Consider the following 22879-nt stretch of genomic DNA (forward strand, 5'->3'; position numbering starts at 1 on the left):
CAGCTCCAGGTTGAGCTGTTGTTCAGCATCTTAGCTGTGGAGGGCAGTGTCACTGGCCCTCATATGTGGGATCCGAACTGGGGCCCTCTAGCATCCCAAGCCAGTTCTTAACCATCGCGCCACTCGGCCGGCCCCATTTTTCATGATTTTTAAAAATTTGACATAAACTTTAGGTTTCTATGGATTTATTCATTTGTGTAATCATGATTTATAAAACATCTTCATATGCTATATTAAGAATATAATCCTTTGTCAGTTTTGTTGAAACTATTTTTCCCGGTGAGTCATGTTTTTTACTGTTGTATTGCATTATTTACTCTTTATAAACTTTTTCCCCCCCACGGGGACTTATTTGCAATGTTTCGGATTCTTTAAACCATGGCTAAAAATACTATTTTTCCCTAAATATATTCTGTATTTTATATGGCATATTTAGATATACTTCCTTACCCCAGAATTACATTTTTTACTTGTATGATCATTTATTTGTTTATAAATTACATAAAAATAAATTGCATATAGATTAAAGACAGGATCTAACATTTTTCCAGGTTTTTAGCTATTCACTTTTGTTTGTTGAAATAGCCAAATGAGAAACAAGTTTTAAAAGTAGCAACATCTAAAGAAAATGGAGAAGGAATCCCAGGATGATTATGTTCTGTTGAATAATCTATGGCAACTATAAAGATTAGAAATGTTGCATTTGTCACTTATTAATTCCCACATATGCTTGAGTCTCTTTCTGAACTCTTTATCATTGATCTCTATTGTAATTCGTTATCGCATTGTTTTAGTTATTAGAGTTTAATAAAGACACTTTAATATCTGGAAAGCTCCCTTTCTGTCAAAATGCTTTGTCATCCATGAAGAGCTGTTCAAAACTCTGTCCCTAACTCAACTTTCTCTCTGGTGATCTTACTCAGGCTCATGGCTTTAAGCATCTTTCTTTCTTAATGACAACATCCCTATTCATGTCTCTGGCCTACACCTCTCCTGTGAACTCCAAACTCCATTATTCCCTGGGAAGTTGAACAGGCATCTTTGTTTAAAAAGATCAGGACTAAATCTTTGAATTTTTTTTTCTCTCCAGGTCCTCTCTTCCCCAAGTCTTCTCCATCCCAATAAATAGCATTATACCAGCTACTCAGATCATATGAAGGGCAGATTTAATATTGTAGCTAGCCCATCATTATATCAGTGTAGAAATGGTTGATTTTTTCTAACATATCTATTAAAATAAGAAATGTGACTTTTGGGGGGGAACAAGTTAAATCTACACTGAATCTAGAGTGTCAATATTTTTGTGTGATTTAACATGTAAACAAGGGGTGCTAAAAAAAAGGTGCATGAAGGACCCTTGGTCCTATGGAGTATTTCAGGAGGTTATTTTTGTGTTTGTAGCAGGGGAACTGGTATCTTCAGCTTCTCTCTCAAGGCTATTGTGGCTTCTTGCAAGTTTCTGGGAGCCAAACAGTGTTAGAAAATTTGCCCACAAGCAAAGAATGTACTATCACACTTCTATATTTCTCAGAGTACTTTTCTTGAAAATACTTGATGTATTTTCCTGTAAATTTTAAATAATTAAAGTACATTCGTAGTTGTGGTTTGAAAAACTGAAGGATGAAAATAGTCCTGAAGAAGAACATACCAAGTGGAGATGAATTACAGACTTCAATAAGAAGAAAAGTTAACATAAAGAATCGTACATTAAAACAAGAGGAAGTTCTATATATCTTTTTTTACTATTAGGTTAATAGTTGAAAGTGGCAACTCTAATAATATATAATCAGTGGAACAATATAATATGACTTTGAGAAAAACTTTAAAAAATGCCATATATGAAACAAATAATATAATTTCATACATTACTATTTGGTGATTAATAGTAAAGAAATTATTTTGCATCTGGTGACCATCTTGTATTATTTAATAAAAATAGTCACAAATAGCAACAACTTTTATGAATAGGAATATCCAAAGAAAAGAAGAATGCGTTTTATACTGATGATCCTCCATTTGTCCTTGCAGATCCGTTCTCTGCTCTTCTCTGTGATGCTCTGCGCCCCAGCAGGCTGACTTCTATGTCCTGCACCACTGAGCTCTCTCATACTCTTACTTCCCCTTGGGTTTATCAGTGGGAAGGACCAGGTAGATACCAGAGAAGAGGGTTCCTGGGGAGAAGGAAAGGAGGGAGATAGAAAGCCCATAAGAGAGAAAGAGGCATAGAGTGAGTTTTGCTTTTCCGGAAACAACACAAATAAAATACTCAAATGTTATTTGTGATTCTCCACATGGGTTACTTGTTTCCTTCTTTTGTTTTTCTGCTGTTTTTGCAATGTTCAATTTTATACATTGATTATGAATAATCTTTGAAATTAAAAAGAAAAGTTTTTGTGGCAAACGAACTATGTCTTGTGTCACATAGGGATATGAAGTTATTTTCTTTATTTAAAATATTATATGGAAATTAAATTCATTATTATATCTGTCACTGACTTTTATTAACATTACTTACATTTTCAGGTCACATTTATTCAACCCAAATTCTTTACATTCATCAAAAAAGTATGTTGCCTGCCAATCCCTTTCAATTAAATATGCATGTAACTTAAAAAAAAACCTAGAAGAAATACTAAAATACGTTTCTAAACTTTTGTTTGCAATAATTTCCAAACTAAAATTTTAGTTATGAAAGTAGAAACATTTTAATAGTGTCATAATTTGTGACTTATATTTGTTTATGAAATGTCAATCCTCAAAACTATTTCACTTTGACATGTCAATTTTATAAATTACTTCAGGATAATTCTTTTCTAGAAAAGCAAAACTTTACTGAATAATAGTTATATCTTTATATTTTAGGTATATATAAAAGCAGTACAAATAATTGAGCTTTTATCAACCCTTTTAATCTTTTCAATTTGTATTCTCTTGTATAATGGCCCCAAAGGACTGTTTAGTTAATTAAATAAGCAATGAACTTTCAAAACACCAGTGGAATACACAGATGTAATTTAATTACCAAAATTGAAGAGTCCATTCTTTTCTTTAAACCAAATTACAAAGTAGAACTAGACCTTAAGTCATGAATTTTAATTTTTTAAAATTTCATTTATATTCCCATTTCATTTAATATTTATTTTCAGAAACCACTTCTACTTAAAAAACTAACTCATTTGTTGATTAGTAAAGCCTGTATTTATAGAACTAAAATTAATGAGGAATTTTCAAAACCTAAAATGGCACGGTAATTCAGAATAATACCCCTAAGATTTGTACCTTGTGTCTGACCACAGAAAGAGATGTAATGTGTAATTATACCAGAATTCTCCAACCCAAATGTGCTTGTTAAGTTTGTTTATCCAGTCATACCACATGCCACACAGCTGCAAACTATTTAGAGAAGGTTTACTAGACACTCCTCTGTCTAGGAATTTTTTCTTTCTTTCTGATTTTCTGCCTCATATCACACTGGGGATAATTTAATGTGACTACATTAAGTGTTTTCTGAACCACTGCTATTTCTAAATAGTTCTGATGTCTTTGGGGGGCACCCTTTTTTCAGAAGCCAGATTTCCTTTAAAGGGATTCTGGTTCAATTAATTAACTTAGTATATTGAGCATGTAAGTTGATACTAACAACCACAATTATTATTTTGTTCAACAGTGGTCTACATGCTGGGGCTGAAACACAGAATATGGCTCATAGATGACTGTTTATATGGAGAGCACATTTAAGGGGGGACCTAAAACCAATAAATAACTAATTAAATGAGAACTTTCCAGAAAGAAATGATAAGCACATAAAGAATGACTGGATGATAATATTGCATGTCAACTATAATTGAATCTATATATAATCACGGGACATGGAGTATAGTGTGGGAGTGGAGTCAATGGAATTGTAATAGATACATATGATATGGAGGGAGAGAGTGGGGTGGCAGATTGGGGGAGAGGGCTTGTCACTTTGAGGGGTAAAAAGTATAAGTATTGCACTGTATTGTACAGCTGAAACTAATAAATAAGATAAAATTTTAAAAAAAAAGAATGATTGGATGACACTTTCCTAGAATGCCTTTTACAGGGTCTATTTTCCAAACAAGCCTCAAGAGCATCATTCATATCACAAAGTAGACAATCTCTATTTCTATCTTGCTCTGTTGCCCTTGTATAAACTTGAGAGAGGGAAATAAAGGATAGAGAATCAAAAAAAAAAGGGAGGGGACAGAGCAATGAAAAGGTACAGGGATGACTGTTGACAATAAAATAGCCAGGGAGCAGGAACACTGAGACAAAAGTGGCTGAGAGAACACATGCCCACATAAAGTGTGGTGGGCATCTTGAGCTGCCATCATGGTTACAGAGGCTCTAGACTTGCAGAGCTGGAAGTGGTCTTCGGTTATTTACTTCAACCTTCCTGCCTTACAGACAGAGTGACTAGCACCTGGAGAGTGATGAGGCTCACCCAAGTCTTGTTTAGACTTAGCACCAGAACTAGATGTTAGCCTTCCTGGTATATTTAATTTACATGTCTACCAATATTTGCTTTCACCTGGGTTAATTGTGATTTGGGCCCTAAAAAATATGACTTCTCAGCTAGAATCAAGAAGTGATAGTATGGGACTGAAGTATCCACAAAATTAGGTATTCACTAAATTTATTATGTGGCAAATAATGTGTCTGTGGGTCAGAACATCCCGCAAATTATTAATGGCTCATGGAGCCTCTTCTGATGGAGTTATGGAGAAATGCAAGCCCTGTTCATTTTCTCCAAAACCATGAACAAAAGCAGCTTGATAATTTAAAAGGTAAAGGAACTTCTGTTCTGTTGAAAGAGAGGTACTTGAAAAGCCCCAAACTAGAGACAAAGAAAGAATAGAGCTAGGATGATTAGCTCCTTAATTATTTAGAAGCAATTCTAGTGAAGATTAAAAAAACACCATGGCCTGGTCTGTAGTTAAACCCTATGGTATATAATTTTAGCAGTCATCTAGGAGACAGCCAATGGTGGGGTATAATTATGGAAATGCGGACACAGCAGAACACAGTGGAAACCAAATTAATTTTCAACATGCATACCCAAGACCTAATAAGAAACTTCCATTGATGATGAGAAAATAATTAGGAAATAAAAAAGTGAGTGAGTATGTGAGCAAATATAGAAAATGAACTGAATTCTCATTACTCTGTCTCTTTGCTCTTTCCACTAGCTCTTTGCTCTCCAATCTGAGGAAATAGCTACATCGTGAGAATTTCCCTACCATGTCCTCTGAATGCAGGTAAGAATCTGGACTAATGTGTCAAGGAACTTTTTAAATCAACCCGCTTCTGCTGGCATGAGGAGAAAGTTAATAAGAAAAATACCTAAACTGTATATTTTTGAAGTTATTTTTAAAAAGCATTAAATAATTAACAATAACTGAATTTACCATGGACCCAGTTAGAGACCCAGGAAATCTATAAAATTGCACCTGAGGGTAGAGCTGAAAGATGACAGCTGCTTTGAGATCCTTTTAGAAACAAAAATGGAACAAGAAAAACAGCAACTTGTTTAACATTTGGAAGTCAGAAGTTCACATCATCACTCTCAGGCTGCTGTTGGAAGGTATTAAATATCTCTTGGCTATAATGTCTATATTTATTAAAAGCCTATAACCCTCTCATTATCAGAAGGAATAAGTGATAGTAAACATTTTGTCAGATAAAAGGTACCGTGTGCAGGCTCAACAAAAAGGAGAAGCAATAACTTTGCGTTAGATCTCATTTCAGCTCTATGGAACACAAGTTTCAGAAAAGAGGAGAAAAATGAAGTTACATATGAGCAATGGTAAATGGGATTCTCTCATCCTTTCACAGCCTTGGTCATGGTGTTCTTTATCTATTATCAATTATCTGCTGCTACTTAACATATTACCCCCAAATTTAGCATCTTAACAATAGACGTATTATCTCACACAGTTTCTATGGGCCAGAAATTCAAGAGTTGCTTAGCTGAGGTGGTTCCAGCCCCGGGTACCATACAGGTTGCAGTCAAGATGTTGGCTCACTCACAGACTGTAGGCAAGAGGACTCAGTTCCTTGCTGGCAGTTAGCAGGAGGCCCCAGTTATTCAGCAAATGGGACTCTCTGTAGGGCTGCTTTTCATGGCAAGGCAGTTGACACCACTCAAAATGAATGATCAAAGGTCAAAGTGAAGTCTCAATGAGTTTTGCTCTATCTTTGGAGGTCACACTCTTTCATTTTCACAATAGCTTATTGGTTACAACAGCCTATTGGTTACATGACAGCCCTATTCAATATGGGTGGGGAATTTACAAGGACATGCATACCAGGAGGTGAGGACCCCTGGAGCCATTTTGAAGTCTAGGTACAAAGTCATGTACATGCCAACCTCAAAAGTTTTGCCTTTGCTACCATATGCCAATCACTTACACAATTACTTATTTGACTTGTTTCTTTACAGGAACTTTTTAAACAAACCCATCTTAAGCAATAATATCCATGAAATCATGGATCTGATGTGGTCTTTATATTTATTTTAACAAATAATTCCCAAATAAAAATATAACTGTTAAAACAAAATACATTTTTTTTGGTATCTCCTAATAACAACTCAAGCATCACTAGTGTTATATGCACTACCCTTTGAAAAGCACCACCAGGCACAAACTTGAGCTGGTCTTGCTTGAAGGAGACCCTTGTAAGTCTATTGTAAGTGAGGAGGCATTTGTTTCACGTGACATTCTCACTTACACTAAATTCTCTAGAAGTCTAAGATAATAGTCCTCGCAGGTCGAGTACAATGCTATAACAAAGTCCATTGGCTACAGTGGCTATAACTGTCACTTGCCAGCTATCATTTATAATTACTTAAAACAGAAAGAGTTTAAAGAATTGAACCATAAGGGTAAAGCAGATTGTTCTCAGGACATAAAACTAAACTCACCTTATTATGTATTGTTACACTGCTGTCCACTCTCATTACCAAAGGCCATAAAGCAATTTTAACTGTTCCCTGGAATGTCACCAGCAATAAGCGTTTTTGCTTTACTGTTCTATTGAGCTGAATGTAATAGTTGTACTTTAGAAATCTTACAGCTGGGAAATCTAGAAATGCCTTCTGGTATTTATGAATTCATTAAAATATTTGGTTTGGGTAACCTTGGTGTTACCTTAAGTATGGTTGGGGAAATCATGTCATAATTACTGAATTTTATTAGCAACCAGCTTTTGAATCATAAAATTCACTGTTCTGAAATTCAGAGCCTATTCTGTCCCATGCTGGTGACTTTATCTCTTCTCTTGGCGGTATGAGCTCTCATTATACTTTCCTGAGGGTGCTATATGGACTGGCGTCCTTCATGACCAAAGGTGACAATATAGACAATGTAAGAGTGTGGCTGATGGAAACAATATGCTGAGTTCACAGAGCAACTTCCATACTTCAGCCTACAAAGCCTGTGACCATTTGCAGGATCAAGAGTCTAGTTTTTACCATATATCTGTCAGCTTTATGGTTTGGCTTTATTTGAGAAGAAAATAATCTCTGTTACTTTAATTCTAAATTCTTACCTGAATGAATGTGATCATTACATTCTTAGTTATCTTCACCATTCTGTTCCATAAAATTGAGAATTGCGGGGAGCTGCAAAGCAGTACGTGCATCCACCATACCAGAGTCATTATTTTTCTGAGTATTTGCTCTTTCATCAGTTGCCTTTTATTAATGAGTGTAACTTTCTAGAATAAACGTTAAGTAACTTCAAATTATATATGCCCAGCCTCTGCTTCATTAAGGCTAAGGAGAGAAATGTGAGCCTGGATTATTCTGGAGGCAGTTAATACCAGGTCTCTCTTATACCGTTTGTGACTTTGGCATATTTGGAGATGATTTATACAGTTATTATTTCCCTCTTCCTTTATAACCAGATAGGAAGATGGTGTGTCTTCACAATCAAAACTCATTAAAGCTAAACAAATAAAAAGAGATGTATTGTAAGGCATAAAGGACCCTTGTGCAGGTATCTAAGAAAAAGAGCCCAGGTAGATGTGACGCTGCAAGTGGATTGGAAGGTCACACAGTGTTCTTGCTGGCTCTCAAACACCACATGCATCATCCTTGTTTCTTTCTTGCTCCTCCACACTCAAGCAGCTTCCTTTGCTCACCACTGGTTGCCTGGCCCTTACACTGCTTGAGGATTTCAATGCCAACCATCATCTAACAAATATCTCTGTGTGCCTCTATTCAAATTAGAGAAAGAGAAGATCTGAATGTTATTTATACCTTCCCTGTGTAGATACAAAGGGAGACGATGTTAACGAGAGTCCCTGGTTTCCTGAGTGGGATGAGCAATATGGAAATACAAGGTTATCCAAAGAGAGATTTTAAATTGCTCTGGGAGAGAGAAGGAAAAGTGAAGAGAGATGAATTATCTTGGTAGCCAGTAAGAAACGAGGAGAGTTGTTAAGAAGGACATACATGTTTCATCAGGACTTTTGTTATGTTTGTTGTGTATTGTATGATGTAATTCTCTCTTTGGTTTCCCATTCATATCTTCTGTAATATCTATTTGTGCTAAGCTTGTGTGGTCAAGATTGCCTCCTGGGGATTGTGACCAAATTTTAAGTCAAAGTGAGTAGGGTTGAGAGCAGAGAGACTTCAGGCAGCATTGTAGTCATTCTTGTGAGACAGGAAAGGAACCCAGACTCTTCCACTTCCCTGCTCAGTCTCCCATGATTTAGCACACATCAACTTTTCCAGGCTTATTTCCCAGAAGTTATCCTCGCATGCCCACAGTCCAGCTCAAATGAGCTGGTTTCTAGATGCCCCCTTTTTTTTTCATACTTCTGTGACTGTTCATGTTACTCTGCCTCCTCATCAAAATTCATTTCAGCAATTCCGAAAGCTACTCTACCTAAAGACCCAACCCAAATGCTACTTTCTCCAGCCAAAATTAACCCCACCTTCTTCTCAGCTCTTATAGCACTTAGTACTCCTATAACACCTCTATCACATTGTGCCTTGCACTAAACTTACTGATTGTGTGCTTTACCTAAAGAATGGAAGCAAAATCTAATCTCTCCGATTCCCCACAGAGGCCAGACACACTGCATGGCAGATATGAGCCCTCAGTAAATGTTTCCTGAATTGAAATAAAAAGGTCAGTAACTTAGTTGACTCTGTGGCTTGTACAGGGTATGTTCTATCCAGACTTTCACAGTGTAATACTAGAAAATAGTAGGCTAAAACATGTGCACTTAAAAAATGCATTTTTATGATGAAGATATGTTGGCTTCTTGCTGATAAAGTAATGAGATTTAATCTACCTGCCACATAGTCTGTCCTGAAGACAAATAAGATAAATGGGAAACATGCAAACACTTTGGGAATTGAAAATATGCTATATAAATATAAGATAGTGCATATTTCTGTAGCCATTATATGGAGTAGGATCTCTATAACATAATGACTCTCTGTACTGTGTAAGCATGATAGTTCAGGTTGATCTGAACCCTCCAAGTCAATGCTACTCAAACTGAACCATGGATCAGTGCCAATCCACAAACTGTTACTGGTCTATAATGAGATAAATGGAAACACTGGGAGTAAGCATTAAAACCTTTCACAGAAATTTGACAGGATAATATAACTACTGAATTTAATAATAAAATGTGGCTTATGTCTATATGCCTGTCTTATTAATTTCATTTTGCCAGTAATTGATTTTCATTGTTATACAATAGAATTGACCCACAACAGATTGCAAACAAAAACAAAGCATCAAGAACATAATTTGAGAAGCACTGATCTAAGTAATGCTCTCCAGAATGGAAAGTAAGGGAGTTGGGAGTAAGGGAATAAGAGGAACACACGATTGTAGATAGGATGAAATACTAGTATAACAAAATATCAACAACAGTTAATATAAATATCCACAAAAGTCAATCTAACAATGACATATGAATGGTAGTAAGAAAACAAGCATCTGAAATGTGACAGTTCTGGTTCATAGTATTAATTTTGATCAAGGTCTTTCTAAAACCTTTTGTGCATTTTAATCCTCTATGCAGACTCCTCTCTCTGGTAAATGAGCTTGCATTCTGGAATGTCTAGAGAAAATAGCATTCTCTTCTATTGTTAACTGAATTTGGGAGTTGTGTTTACTGGAAGAAAACATCTATGCACCCATTTAATTTAGCATTAATAATGATTCCCCATGTCATCTGTTAGTCTTCTCTATGAAAAAATCTTTCACAAAGTCAATAAGCCAGTTTCTTTAAAATACAACTGAGCTTTGGTAATCCTTTGCTTTTTAACCAATTTGGTGCTGATATTTGATAGAAAGTCTTCTTAATGTGGATCAGGATGATAATCTGAGAAAACAATATGAGGTACTCATTGTCAGAGCATCTTGGTTTTCCAGATTATCAAGATAATGCATTTCACAGAGGTTTAGAATGCGTTCTACGGATTTCTCATACTACTGAAAATAATATTTGCCAGTGTCTTCAAATTTAATATTCATAAAGCATGTTGCGAATTTTGATTGGAGGAAACTGGGATTCATTATTTCGATGAATAATGAGGCAGGGGCTGGATTAGGATGTCAGGTTTTGCGTTGTGCCTGATGCAGTGGGGTTGCTCAGAAACACTTCCTCATACTTGGGAGTCAGAGTCCTTGACACTACATCAATCTAGGCCAGCAGTTCTGAACCTGTGGGTCGCGACCCCTTTGGGGGTTGAACGACCCTTTCACAGGGGTCGCCTAAGACCGTTGGAAAACAAGAAGATATTTACATTACGATTCATAACAGTAGTAAAATCACAGTTATAGCATAGCAACGAAAATAATTTTATGGTTGGGGGTCACCACAACATGAGAAACTGTATCAAGGGGTCGCGACATTAGGAAGGTTGAGAACCACTGATCTAGGCAAAGCAGGAGGACATTTTGATCCACTTATAATGTAATTTTAACTTTCCTAGATTTCACTTTGGTTTTCTTTCCTTCCCTTGCTAGTCAAATCTGCCCCTAGGCTGCTCAGGTCCTATGTGAACTGAACTTGGGAACCTCAGCAAGCCCCATGTTATGACCCTCTGCAGTGCATATTCCTTCACTATCTCTTTCCTTCTACTTTTCAGATTATCTTTACTCATTTTGCAAAGTAGCCTATAATGTTTCCAGTTTTTTTTTTAAAAGGAATCGTAATGTTTTATAAAGCTGATGATGCTCCACTAAAGAAAAACTCAGTTTCCTGCTAGCCAAATGGCTTCCTATAGTACATTAATATCCAAATCTGTTCTAAATGATGTGTATCTACAATTACTTTTTATGTAACTGTCTGTGAGGGCAGAGAAAGTCTAGGTTACACTTGCCAGAAGCTCTGAAAGCTTTGGTAACTTTTAAAATTCTTTAGTTCAGTAAGCATAGGTTTAAAGCCAAGGGTACAGTTTTGAAAAGAATGAGATGGCTTCTTGATTTTTCAACTTATCTTTGACTCTTGACCTTATTCCTCAGCAATCTTTGATGGCTCTTCATGAATGTTTTTCCAGTCTGATTTTACTCAAGCCTCTGATTTCAAACCATGATATACTCTTAACGCACTTCCTTCAGCCCTGAGTTTGGCTGCAGCTGCTTCATAACACCCTTTCCACCTATATTCCCTTGACCCTGAGGACATGTCTAGGCTCCTCAATATATTAGGCCATCCCTGACCAGCCCTCCCATTCTCCTGCCTCTGCCCTCCCTCCCAATGACAGATTGATTGATCCCTTCCGATCCTTGGTTTTTCTCTCCACCTGCTGCTTAGATATGTTTTGATCTTCCCTTATCTTTCTCCCTGGACTTGTCAAAAATTCAACGTCCTTAAAGACATCATAGCTAGTTCCATCTCCACCATCACCCAGTTCCTTTTCTTTTAAACGCATCTCCATTTCCACACCCAGTTATGGCTCCAAATTCCTGAGAGGGAAATCCAGGCCCCTTGAAATGTTATCAAGGGAACCGAGAGCTTGCGAGTTTGACAATTTCAACAGGGGCCAACCTTTCTCTGGCTCCTTCCTGTAGCTCTCTCCTGTCCTTGGTTAAATTGTGAGTCCTGTTTTGCTGACTGTAGTTGTGTTAATGACATTGCTTTACCTATACCTGACCATGTACTAGAACTTAAGTAACAATGGAAACTCATGATCCAATGGAAGCAAGCAGAGAGTCAGGCAAGCTTGATGTGTCTTGTTACTTGGTGACAAAGCACTTGATGGTATACCTCCATCATCTCTGTTTATCTACTTGTAAATTTTACAAAGGTACCAACTAAGAAACCTGAAATGCCACTTCTCACTGTGCTTACCACTGCATGCCCCCTGAGTACGCTGTCTGCACCCTGCCCTGAATTGCACTCTGCCTGTTGGCATCCTATGTGAGTATTTCACTTGGCACCAGTAGCAGCTGCTCCCTATGGCAAAGCAGCTGTGAAAGCTGATCAGCCAGGATTTTTCACTTGAATCAGTTTAAACTGAGCACAAAAGATGTGGCAGACATAACTAGACACATTTTCTAGCCGTTTCTTTCAAATTTGCCATCTTAGCCTTATGCTAGGAGCAGTGTGTTTGGTCTGTGGCTCCGGTATTTGGAAGAACACCAAAAGTCTCCTGTCACTGATAATGCCCTTTTCCACATTAACCCTTCAAGTCTCAATGATTTTTTTTAAAGAACAGATAGAATTTACTTCCCCAGGGCCTGGCTTCTCTCTCCATGGGTGACATTATAACACATTTCATCTTTTTTGAAGTGAGCAATCTGTCAGTTTCAACACATCATTTGTTTTTCTCTCATATTTACATCTGTAGCCAAAACTCACTTCCCTGCAGCTCTCAAAAGAATTAGGTCTTTTATCTATCTACCTACCTATTTATCAATTTATCTATTTATTTAACATAGGGATTGCCTTCTCATCTGTGTTCTGAATGATTTCGTACATTTTCTTTTCTACTCACCCTAAACCTGTCCATTTGATCTTTCCACCGTGTGCATCCTTTCCTGCTTGCTTTCACCAGGCTATCCAAGACTGTCTTGCTTTGCAGTTCCCTTCCTTTTCATCTGTCCCTGTGCTCCTGTGTTAATGTAATCCTATTTGAGCCTTTATCTATTATCAATTCCCATGTGTGGGCCTTATTTCAGATTGAACTCCACCTCAGAGACGCTAGACCTAGATAGATCACCTATACAGATCACAACTGTCAAAGAGAGCAGAACTTGATCCTGTCTACCAGTCTCATCTTGACAAATGTCCTTGGGGAAACCAGTTCATTGTGATCACAAGGGTCTCTAATATCTATGTTTACATTGTGCTTACACAGTTTGGGCCATGTTCTAAGTGCTCCATACGTAGGCACTCATTGAATTCTTACAATGCTAGGTGACGTGGAGAATCATTACTCCATTCACAGCTTAAGAAATTGAGGCACAGAGGGAAAAGTGACTTGCTGGCTACACAACTCCTCAGACAGAAGCCAGGCTTACCCAGGCAGTATTACCACCAGAGCCTGTGCTTTTTGCCACCATGCTCCAAAACAGTGTTTCAATCGCACATGTTTCTGTTTTTCCTCTCTTCTCCTGGTCCCATTAGCTTCTACATTGTCAGGCTCCTCATTCAGCCACATTCTGACAAACCAGAAAAAAATATCCTCTTTTGTACTGATGAAATCTTATGACTTCTTCAGTCAACACACTTCCTTTCATTTCTTTGTAGAAATTAAACTCAGTTCCTTTATCTCCATGGCCTTCCCCCAGATGCTTGCCTCCAACTCACTTTATCAAATGTAGATAAATGTTTGTAATCCTCTTACTGACATTTGCTGTCATGAGATACAGCTTCAGAGAGCACAGGCTCCCCCATGGATGCTCACAGTCCTGATATGAGGTCCCAACCCTTGAGAGTCTAGAATAAAATTTCTTATCTCCCCCTTTGAGTCATTTATTAACCATTACACAATTTAGGTCACTTTAGAGTACCGAGGGCTATTTGCAGTCCTTTACCTTCTCAATCAAGGCTGAAATTCAAGCACATAATAAAGCAGACTCTTCACCAGAACAGCTGGTATGGTGGTAAAGGAAGGAACACAGGAAATGGCATGAATTTAAACATTTTAAATGACTGAATAAAATGCTTAATTTTCAAAAGGTGAACATTTGAACTTGATAATGCAGTAGCCATATGTTGTGCAAAAGTTTAGTGGGATGAACTGAAAAGTCTTGGCCTTATGTCAAGCTACATGACTCCTCCCCATTTAAAGGGCAGGACCCCTCTTTTCTACCCTTCCTTTGCTTTTATGATGAGGAGCATGGATTCAGTTGGACACTGAGGAGTTAGCCTTGATTCTTCTTTTTCATCACCCACCCCCTTCCCCTTCCAATCTACCCACTTAAAAAAATAAAAAGTCTTTCTCTGGTTTACAAAGCCCAACACACCCTGGCCCCCAACTACTTCTCTGACTTTCTCTCTCCCCCTCACCTACCACACACTCTACATACTGGACTGCTTTCTGTTCCATGACCATTCTCAAGTCAACTCTTTCCTCTGTTCAATATGCTTTCTCCCCTGATCTTTTCACAGTCATCTTTTTTTGTCAATAGAAGCCTGCCTGAACCATCTAGTCTAAAGGAATTGTTCAGTGAGTCTGTCATATCACCTTATGTTTAATTGTCTGCCTTGTATTAATGATAGTTATAAAACCTTAAATTGGGAATTTTACCCAAATTGTAGCTGAGTTCACAAAACAAGAGGTGAAAAATACTCCAGTATACTAAAATGAAGTGCTAGACTGCCTGCCTATACAGTACTTTTCAAAGAGGTGAACAACTCGGTTTTACAACTCTTGCTTAACCTTCCAGCAAATGGGATGAAGGAGCCAAGAGGGATATTGGACATTCAAAATTAAATTTTCAGAGGGAATTGATGATGTGCTATGAGCCACTCCTCCAAAATATATACACTGAAGAGGAAAGGGGTGGGAGATGCAGCCCTGTTTTCTGTTTCCTGGGAGACTTTGATAAGACTACTCCGTGATCTTGACCTATATCTCCTTGCATCATGGGCCACAGACTCAAAGCTAGAAATATCTAAAGGCAATAGACTAGATGCTCTGGAAGATATGCAGGAAGAAGAAGCTAAGCCAAGAATGGTCTGGACTCCCAGAATTTATTATAATAAAGGATACATGGAAGTTCCCTCTTGACCAGATAATGGTCACAAGAGAGAGCCCAGCCTAGAGCCCTTTTAAATCCTATCAAAAAGGCAAAAGTGATCCTAAGAGGAGCAACCCAAAGTTCCTGCCCTAACCCAGCAAAACTCTTTTCTGACAGTGATAGCCCCTGTGAAAATAATAGTTAAGACACTTGATGGCACAGTTTTCCAGACTTGCCTGATAATAGGACCTGACCTAGTGGCTTGTTAAAAATACAGATTTCCAGGCTTGCCTGCTGAAGCTGTTCATTTGTAGGACTGGGTGAGTCCTACAAATCCATTCTTGTACACATGGCCCAGGTTGGTCTTATCAGGCAATTGTGGGAAACATTTGATGGAGAATCCCAGGGTAGGGGTGGTCCAGAAAAGCCTACCAAGGAGGTGGTGCTTGAGTTGAGGTCTGAATGATGAGAAAATATGGGAGAAGTGGAGTTCAAGCAGAGGAAATGCCAAGGGCAAAGGCCCTGAGCACAGTATTAAGTGCCCTGCTTCAGGAGTAGAGCAAGTCAATAAATCATAGCTTCACCCATTAGGAAAATCTTGGCCAAAGGAGGTTAGAGGGGAGGGCAGGAGCGATGGTAAGGAGTTTGGAAGTTTTCTAAATCAGCAGGCAGTCATTGGATGGTTTTAAGCAGAAGAATGTCTTTTTAACAAGTGTTAATAACGTCACCTTCATATACCAAGACCAAGTTAAGTATATAGGTGTGTGTGTGTGTGTGTGTGTGTATGTGTATATATATATTTTCATTGAATTGATAGATACACAAACATACAAACAGGCAACATATACCTGTGTGTGTGTTTATATGTGTGTGTGTGTGTGTGATGCCATATATGTGTGTATATCTATAAATTTAAAAAATGTGAATCAATATTATCATTATTATATAACAATTATGGTTTCGAAGGGAAAAAACTTAAGGCCTATAAGTATAGGCCTGATACATGTTATTGGATTTTGAGTGTGTTCCAAAGAGAACCCACCGAAGAGCTAAATACATTTAAAGTTAATAAAAATAAAAGGTTTTTTGAAAAAAATTACATTTAAGCTTTTTACTCAACCACTTTATTCCACTTTCTGTCAAAGCTTATGTGCTTGCAACGGAGTACAGTAATTTGTGCATTTTCTATTTTTAAATCATCCATTGTTCTAGTTAAATATTATGAGTGTATGCCAATTCCTAAAAGAGTCATGCAGAGATAGTAGGTACAATTGTGTTGTACTCAAAATAAATTTGTGGTTAAAGCAAATATTTAACAACTGTCAAATACTGGATTGCATGGAAAAAAACTAATCCTACATCGCTCGGGTAAATCAAAATTTCAAACCAAACCTTCCTTCTGTGCTTTATAATTAGAAAACCAAATGAGGAACTTTTCTGGGCAGCCTGGTTTAAAAAACCCACCTGTTTTCTCTTCTTTTAAAATATATTTTTGAAGTCGATACTTTCAAGCAAAGGATTTAAATGACTCAGAAAACTAAAATTGAATTGTAAAAAGTAACCCTCTCGCGTTTAATTACCATGTATATTTGTGATATACTACAATTTGATCAATGGCTTATCAGGCATTAATTATAAATAATATTTGCTGAAAAAGAATCAAGCTCAATCTATGCGAAGAAGACATTTTACCTGAGGAATGGCAACCCTCCCACAGATCCTCCGTCAAGCCTCATGTTTATATTTTCTCCACCTTGGCCACTCCCCTCCATGGCTTCATCTGGAACCTTGTCAGTATTCAGAAGAGCTATGCTGAAATATTAAATTCAGGCATTCAGGTCTCTGGCCACCAATCCCATTCTGTCAGCCCCGTCACATCTGTCTTCAGCCTCTCGGGGACATTTAGTGTCTTGACTCTTCTCATCTCTCTATCACTACCTTCCCCGTCCAAATTCAAGTCCATGCTCCATATTTCAAATACCCACTTCTTAAATCCTCAGCCCCCTTTTCCTATTGTCCTTTTTTCTGAGTACTTGGAAAAATTTGAACTTAGCTAGATCTAATGCTTCCTCTTTTCTGAAAGAATACCCCACTGCTCAGTGCTTCAGGAGAAAATTCATATAAACTTGCAGATTGGTACCAACCTGATGGCATGCTTTTCAGCCTCAACTGTGTTCTCAAAGAGTTCTGACAGTCTAATTTTTTTCAAAGTATTTATAACTTCTCTTTTCTTCTTAAATCTCCAACCCCCTCACTGACTCTCACTTTCGTCGGGTTACCTTTGTTTAGCTTCACAAAGAAAAGAGAAGCTATCAAAGTAGAATAACCTCCATCTCCCACTCAGATTGTAGATTTCCCTGTATGCCGACCATACTTTTCTCATTCCCTCCCATGGAACAGGATCTCTTTTGTCTAAAACTAGCCTTTCTATCAGGAGGAATCCCATTTTCTGTCACCTTTTTAGGAGACCATGCTGCAGTTGCTGTCTCCTTTTTCTACTGTATCCTCAAAATCTCATCCTATATTGATTGATTTTCACAAGTAATGAAATGAGTAAGTCTTCCCAACATAAAAATTAAAAATATGTATAAAACCTCTCTGGGTATTTCTCTGTGTCCCCTACCCCTTCTCTCTTCATCCCTTAATAGCTAATTTTTTTGAAAGGACACTCTACTTGCCATTTCCTTTTCCTTACCTTCAATTTAATCTTTTTTTTTTCTTTTTTTTTTTAAGAAGCTGAAAGCACTTTTTTTTTTTAAGATTTTTATTGGGGAATTGGAGGAAGGGGAACCGACAAGTTGCTGTCCTTTTGTTCTTCAGTCTAGTTGTGGAGGACATTGCTTCATTGGCCCAAGTTGGCACCATCATTGCACTCTTCCCGGGTGAGGCAGATCAGTTGCTGGCTTCTGGACAGCCGCTCACGGCGGCTGCTGGCCGCTCACGCTGGCTGCTGGCTACACACGGTAGCCCATGGCAACCCACTGCCACAGAGGCTGCAGCCCATGCCATCGCCGAGACTCAAGGCAGCCCAGCTCCAGGTTGAGTTGTTGTTCAGCATCTTAGCTGTAGAGGGCAGTGTCACTGGCCCTCATATGTGGGATCCGAACCGGGGCCCTCTGGCGTCCCAAGCCAGCTCTTAACCATCGCGCCACTTGGCCGGCCCTTCAATTTACTCTTTGATCCATCAGTAATTGGCTTCTGTGTCCACCACACCACCGAAAAGACTCTCACCAAAGTCACAAATGACCACCGTGTTTATCAAGATTCCAGCAGGAACAAGGTGGGACATTCAAGTTGAAATTATTTGAAGAGGATGTACTAGACTATTAAGGGCTATTGATAGTATATAGTGAACCCTCAAGGGACAGCACAGTACTCCAGAGCTAATAAATGTAGGAAGTTCCTCCCCACCCTAGTCCAAAAGGGGTAAACAGCTCTTTCCCTCCCTCTGAAATGTCCATGGCTTTTCAATCTCTGCATTTGGCAGGTGTTTAAAGTGACTCTTTTCACTTATGCATATTTTCTTGGCCTCTTCTAAGAACTCTCATCACTAGAGATATCTCACCTACCTCACTCAACCTTTCCAGCTGGTCACCTGTCATTTCTCCTATCTAGTAAGTCACCTCCAGACTCTTTCTGCTGAGGCCTTCTTGACCCTCCAATAGCCTTGTTGGGAAGAACCCTAAAAAACCCAGACAGCTTTTATACATGGCCCCCATCTGGGCCTCTGTCTGTAGGCCGTGCAGTTACCTCCAAGAGCAGCACTCTCCTCTGGAACCAGGGGTCACTTCAGCTAGCCACCTGTCCTCATAAGATGCTCAGGCATAGAGCCCACCATGCCCCCATAGTTCCTGGAGATACATATGAAATGCTCTATGTGGTCTCCTTGAAGCCTCTCTCACTTGAATTAAAGTAACAAAGATGCGCCTCTCAGCCCTGTCCTCCACAAAAACAATCCAAGCACTCTGACACCTCTCTCTGAAGAATCCTCCTAGAAACCCCTTCCCCTCTCATGAGCTTTCCAAGCTCTTTATAAGCTGGAATCCGGTGATCAGCTAAAGGTACCACAAACCCCCTCCTGTGCAAGTTCAGCTGAAGTTGGTTGACAACTCAAGTGTGAGGTGAGAATACACTTGTCACCTCTAGTTCAGGCCTCAGCTAAAATCCAAACAGGAAGAGCCTAATTTAACATCCTGTTACCATTGAGATGCAGATATTTATTAAACACTTATCAAAATTATAAAGTTATATTTGACTGTAAGACAAATCTGGCTAAACAAATCCTAGAGAAGGCTGATGAGGAAAACTACAACCAGTAGGATGGCAGACAAAGCTCAGTGCACAGGACATGTCAAACTCATCTAACCCCACCTGTGGTGCTTGTTTCCGTAGAAATGACACTTTTGAACCCATATTGCACATAGGTGAAAATAAACTGTTCTTTACATTTATGAAGCATGAGTATAAGAGAAAGAAATGAGTCATATGCCTTCAATTCAGAATATTTGCATATGTGTTTTGTGTGAAAAACTAGAGAACCAACGCGGGATGTTTATTCCAATACACATGAAATATTTTCCACAAAATTATTCAGATACTGAGAGAATAGAAAAAGACTACATATTTAATATTTCTCTCTCAGCTTTTTTTTCCTTCTTTCTTTTTATTTTATTTTTTTTTAAGTTTCTTTATGTGCAGGAGGTCCTACATGATATAAGAAGAGAACTGACCTCTTAAAACCTCATTTCAACCTTGATGTGTGACCTCAGGGGGACTCACTTGCTCTTTGGAAAGGTTTTAAGCTTTATAAGAGGCATAGGCATAGAATGAATGATTCCTGAAAAGCTACATTGCTGTGGGCTGGATTATGTCTCCTCAAAAGATATGCAGGGTCATGTCCTCTAGCACCTGTGAATGTGATGTTATTTGTAAGAAAGGTCTTTGCAGATGTAATCAAGTTAAAATGTGGTCATATTTCAATAGGGCAGCTCCTCATCCAGTATGACTTTAGTGTCATTATAAGAGGAAGAAGCCATGTGATGACAGAGGCAGAGATTAGAGTGATGGCAGCTGCTAGGAACACCAAGGATTGGTGGCCACCATCAGAAACTAGCAAGAGGCAAGGAAAGATTTTTTATCCTGAGTCAAAGAGGGAGCATACCTCTGCTGATAACTAGATTTCAGAGTTCTAGCCTCCAAAACTGAAAGAGAATACATTTCTATGGTTTTAAGACAACCAGGTAGTAGTACATTTTTAGAGCAGCCCTAGGAAACTGAAACACACTGAAAAGAAAATTTCAGTTGCAAATGCAAAAAATGTAAGGTCATTTTCTTATGAGATGTTGGTCTTCTCTGAGTACTTGCGTGATTGAGAAAGTTGCTTGGATTGATGGTCTTTTTCTAGAGAGTGGCATTTCCCATTTGGGGGCTGATATATTGACTGCTGTTGGAAATAGTTGTTTCAGTTCAGCAACTGTTCTTGTCCTCTCTGACTTGAGTATTGACCTAAATAGATTTCAAACCCTATCGCTCTTCAGCAGTCATAAAAGGAAACAATCTCATTTCTCAGAATGACGAAAGAGTGCCTTATAAAATTATTTGTAGAGATACGATTTTTTAAATATTTGCTGTTTTCTATATAAGGAAGAAAATTCTTTAGCTTGGGCAAATTCTGATGCAGCATAAAAATAATTCAGTTAAAATTTCAGTCATTTTACATAGATTATCAGTAAACTCACAACAACTCCATTCACCCAAACAGTCTGTCAGTTCTGTGATAACCAAGAATTCTGGGTATCACTGTAACTACAAAAATCCACAAATTAAGTAAGTGTTCTCATTAGAACATTTATAATCATATTTTTACATTGTATTCTTAAATTGGAGTTATTTACTTATGTTTGTCTCACTGACTTAAAAATCAAGGAGATTTCTGTGTAGGGTGCTGGGAATATTCTAAAATCACATTGTGGGGTAGCCTCATAACTGTAAATTTATGTAAATCTTTGAATTGTACACTTAAAAGTAAATTTTATGACATAAATTATATGTTGATAAAGCTGCTTAAAAAAAGCAAAGATTCTCCTCTCTTAATAGGAAATATCAGTTCTCATAACTCCTTGTAGAGTCGGGTTTAGTAAATGACAATTGGTGAGGGCGTTTGCATTACTGTGGTAATAGCCCAAGCTAAACAAAGATGCCTTGTGTTATGTCGCAATTTTTGTTTTGCCCAAAGATGAATGTGGATAAACCAGGACATTGTTGGATGAAAGAAATTCCAGAGACTATGGTCCTCCGGAGGATAAGTAAGTGTTTCCCCTGCAGTGGGTCTAGAGCCTGGGATTAATCTTTTGAAGACCTTTCAAGACATTATCTTTACAAGAATTTCCACTGCTTTCAACTACACCCCGCACCCCATCACACACACTGATGATATGAAAAGGGTTTAGTCAAGCAAATGATATAATCTATCGCCTTGGAACCACTGAAGAAATATTTATATCTTCAAAGTGTTCAAATCTATGACTCTGACCACTAACCAATGGGCCTGTTCCATGACAAAACTGTAGGCTATGTTAACTCACTGAGCAAGTGGTGGGAGAGACAGAGGGAGTGAGGAGGCTGGCTTTTGAGGAATTAAGATATCCCGTATGTTCAGGATGGAGGTGCCCTGCCTTTCTCCCTAAAGAAGTAGGGCTGATCCAGAAGCTACAAAGACTTCACAAACGCCCTCTTTTTTCACAAACATGACACTGCTCTCCACACACTTTTACGCAGTGACTTTTCTTTTATAAACAGCTCTCAAGCTACTTGAATTTTAGGAAATCCGAATATATTGGATGGTCTTGCTTCTCCAGGCCTGTTTTATAAGTATGTCCACTCTGCTGTGGGTATTGGGAGGCCACCTTCTAAAGGCCACATCAACTTCATCCCTGTCCTCTTGCTGGGGTTGGTCTCAGCCATTGGGAAGCCATGACAGGAGACTGGGGAGTGGAGGGAAAAGAAGCTGGAGATTTTATTCCACGGCAGACCTTGGGCTGTCAGCAGCTTGGCTCTCAACAAGAAAACTCTCCTATAGCGCGGTTCTCCATCAGCTGTGTCTCCCCGTCTCTGAGACCCAGTAACTGCTTCCTCATCTTAGCTTTCAAGTCTAGTAGTGATATTTGCTCCACCACCCTTTTTTCGCTACCTGTAACCCTGAGCACACACTTTTAAGTATTCCTTGATTAAATTCTCTTTATTTACCCTTTTTGAGTGTGCCACCCCTTTCCTGAAATACTGAGGGCATTCTTTCCACAGAAAATTCCTGTTTGCCAAATTCCTCTTTGGGACCTTCGTTGGAGCTTCTTGGGCCTTTGAATACTTAAAACTCTGTCCACTTTCAAATTGTTAAAGATAGCATTTTCAAGAGGGTAAATTGAGTTTATGTGTATTTGTTCAGGAGGCCGTAAAATATTTTTCACAAAATTATTACATATAATTCAGTTTATAGCTCATGGATTAGCACTGTCACTGTTCACACCTTACAAAAAGCAAGAACATGCTAATTTAAAAATTATCTCTCAAAGTTCAAAGGCCAGCTTAAAGGATTTTTTTGTGAGAGGCAGAAAAAAACCTACAACTTTGGAAATCTCTTCATGTACCTACCCATCTAGCCCTCACCAATTTTAGTGATCCACTGGGTTGAGGGG

At 38.3% G+C, this 22879-nt stretch overlaps 2 long non-coding RNA genes across 2 annotated transcripts in view; one reads left to right on the forward strand and one right to left on the reverse strand.

Moving 5' to 3' along the window:
* LOC109374647 (uncharacterized) overlaps positions 1-9164 on the forward strand; it is a 49940-nt gene extending 40776 nt beyond the window's left edge. Inside the window, exons 2-3 of the long non-coding RNA XR_002122425.1 lie at positions 5214-5282; positions 9100-9164. This is a non-coding gene — a long non-coding RNA (uncharacterized LOC109374647). The remainder of the gene's footprint in view (positions 1-5213; positions 5283-9099) is intronic.
* On the reverse strand, positions 2000-17376 carry LOC109374648 (uncharacterized). The gene is made up of 3 exons (XR_002122426.1): positions 17333-17376; positions 16881-17000; positions 2000-2171 (listed from the first exon to the last, which is right to left on the reverse strand). It is a non-coding gene; the product is annotated as an uncharacterized LOC109374648 (long non-coding RNA).
* Between the last annotated feature and the right edge of the window lie 5503 nt (positions 17377-22879).

This window comes from Hipposideros armiger, unplaced genomic scaffold, assembly GCF_001890085.2.
Source record: "Hipposideros armiger isolate ML-2016 unplaced genomic scaffold, ASM189008v1 scaffold_852, whole genome shotgun sequence".
Lineage (NCBI taxonomy): Eukaryota > Metazoa > Chordata > Mammalia > Chiroptera > Hipposideridae > Hipposideros > Hipposideros armiger.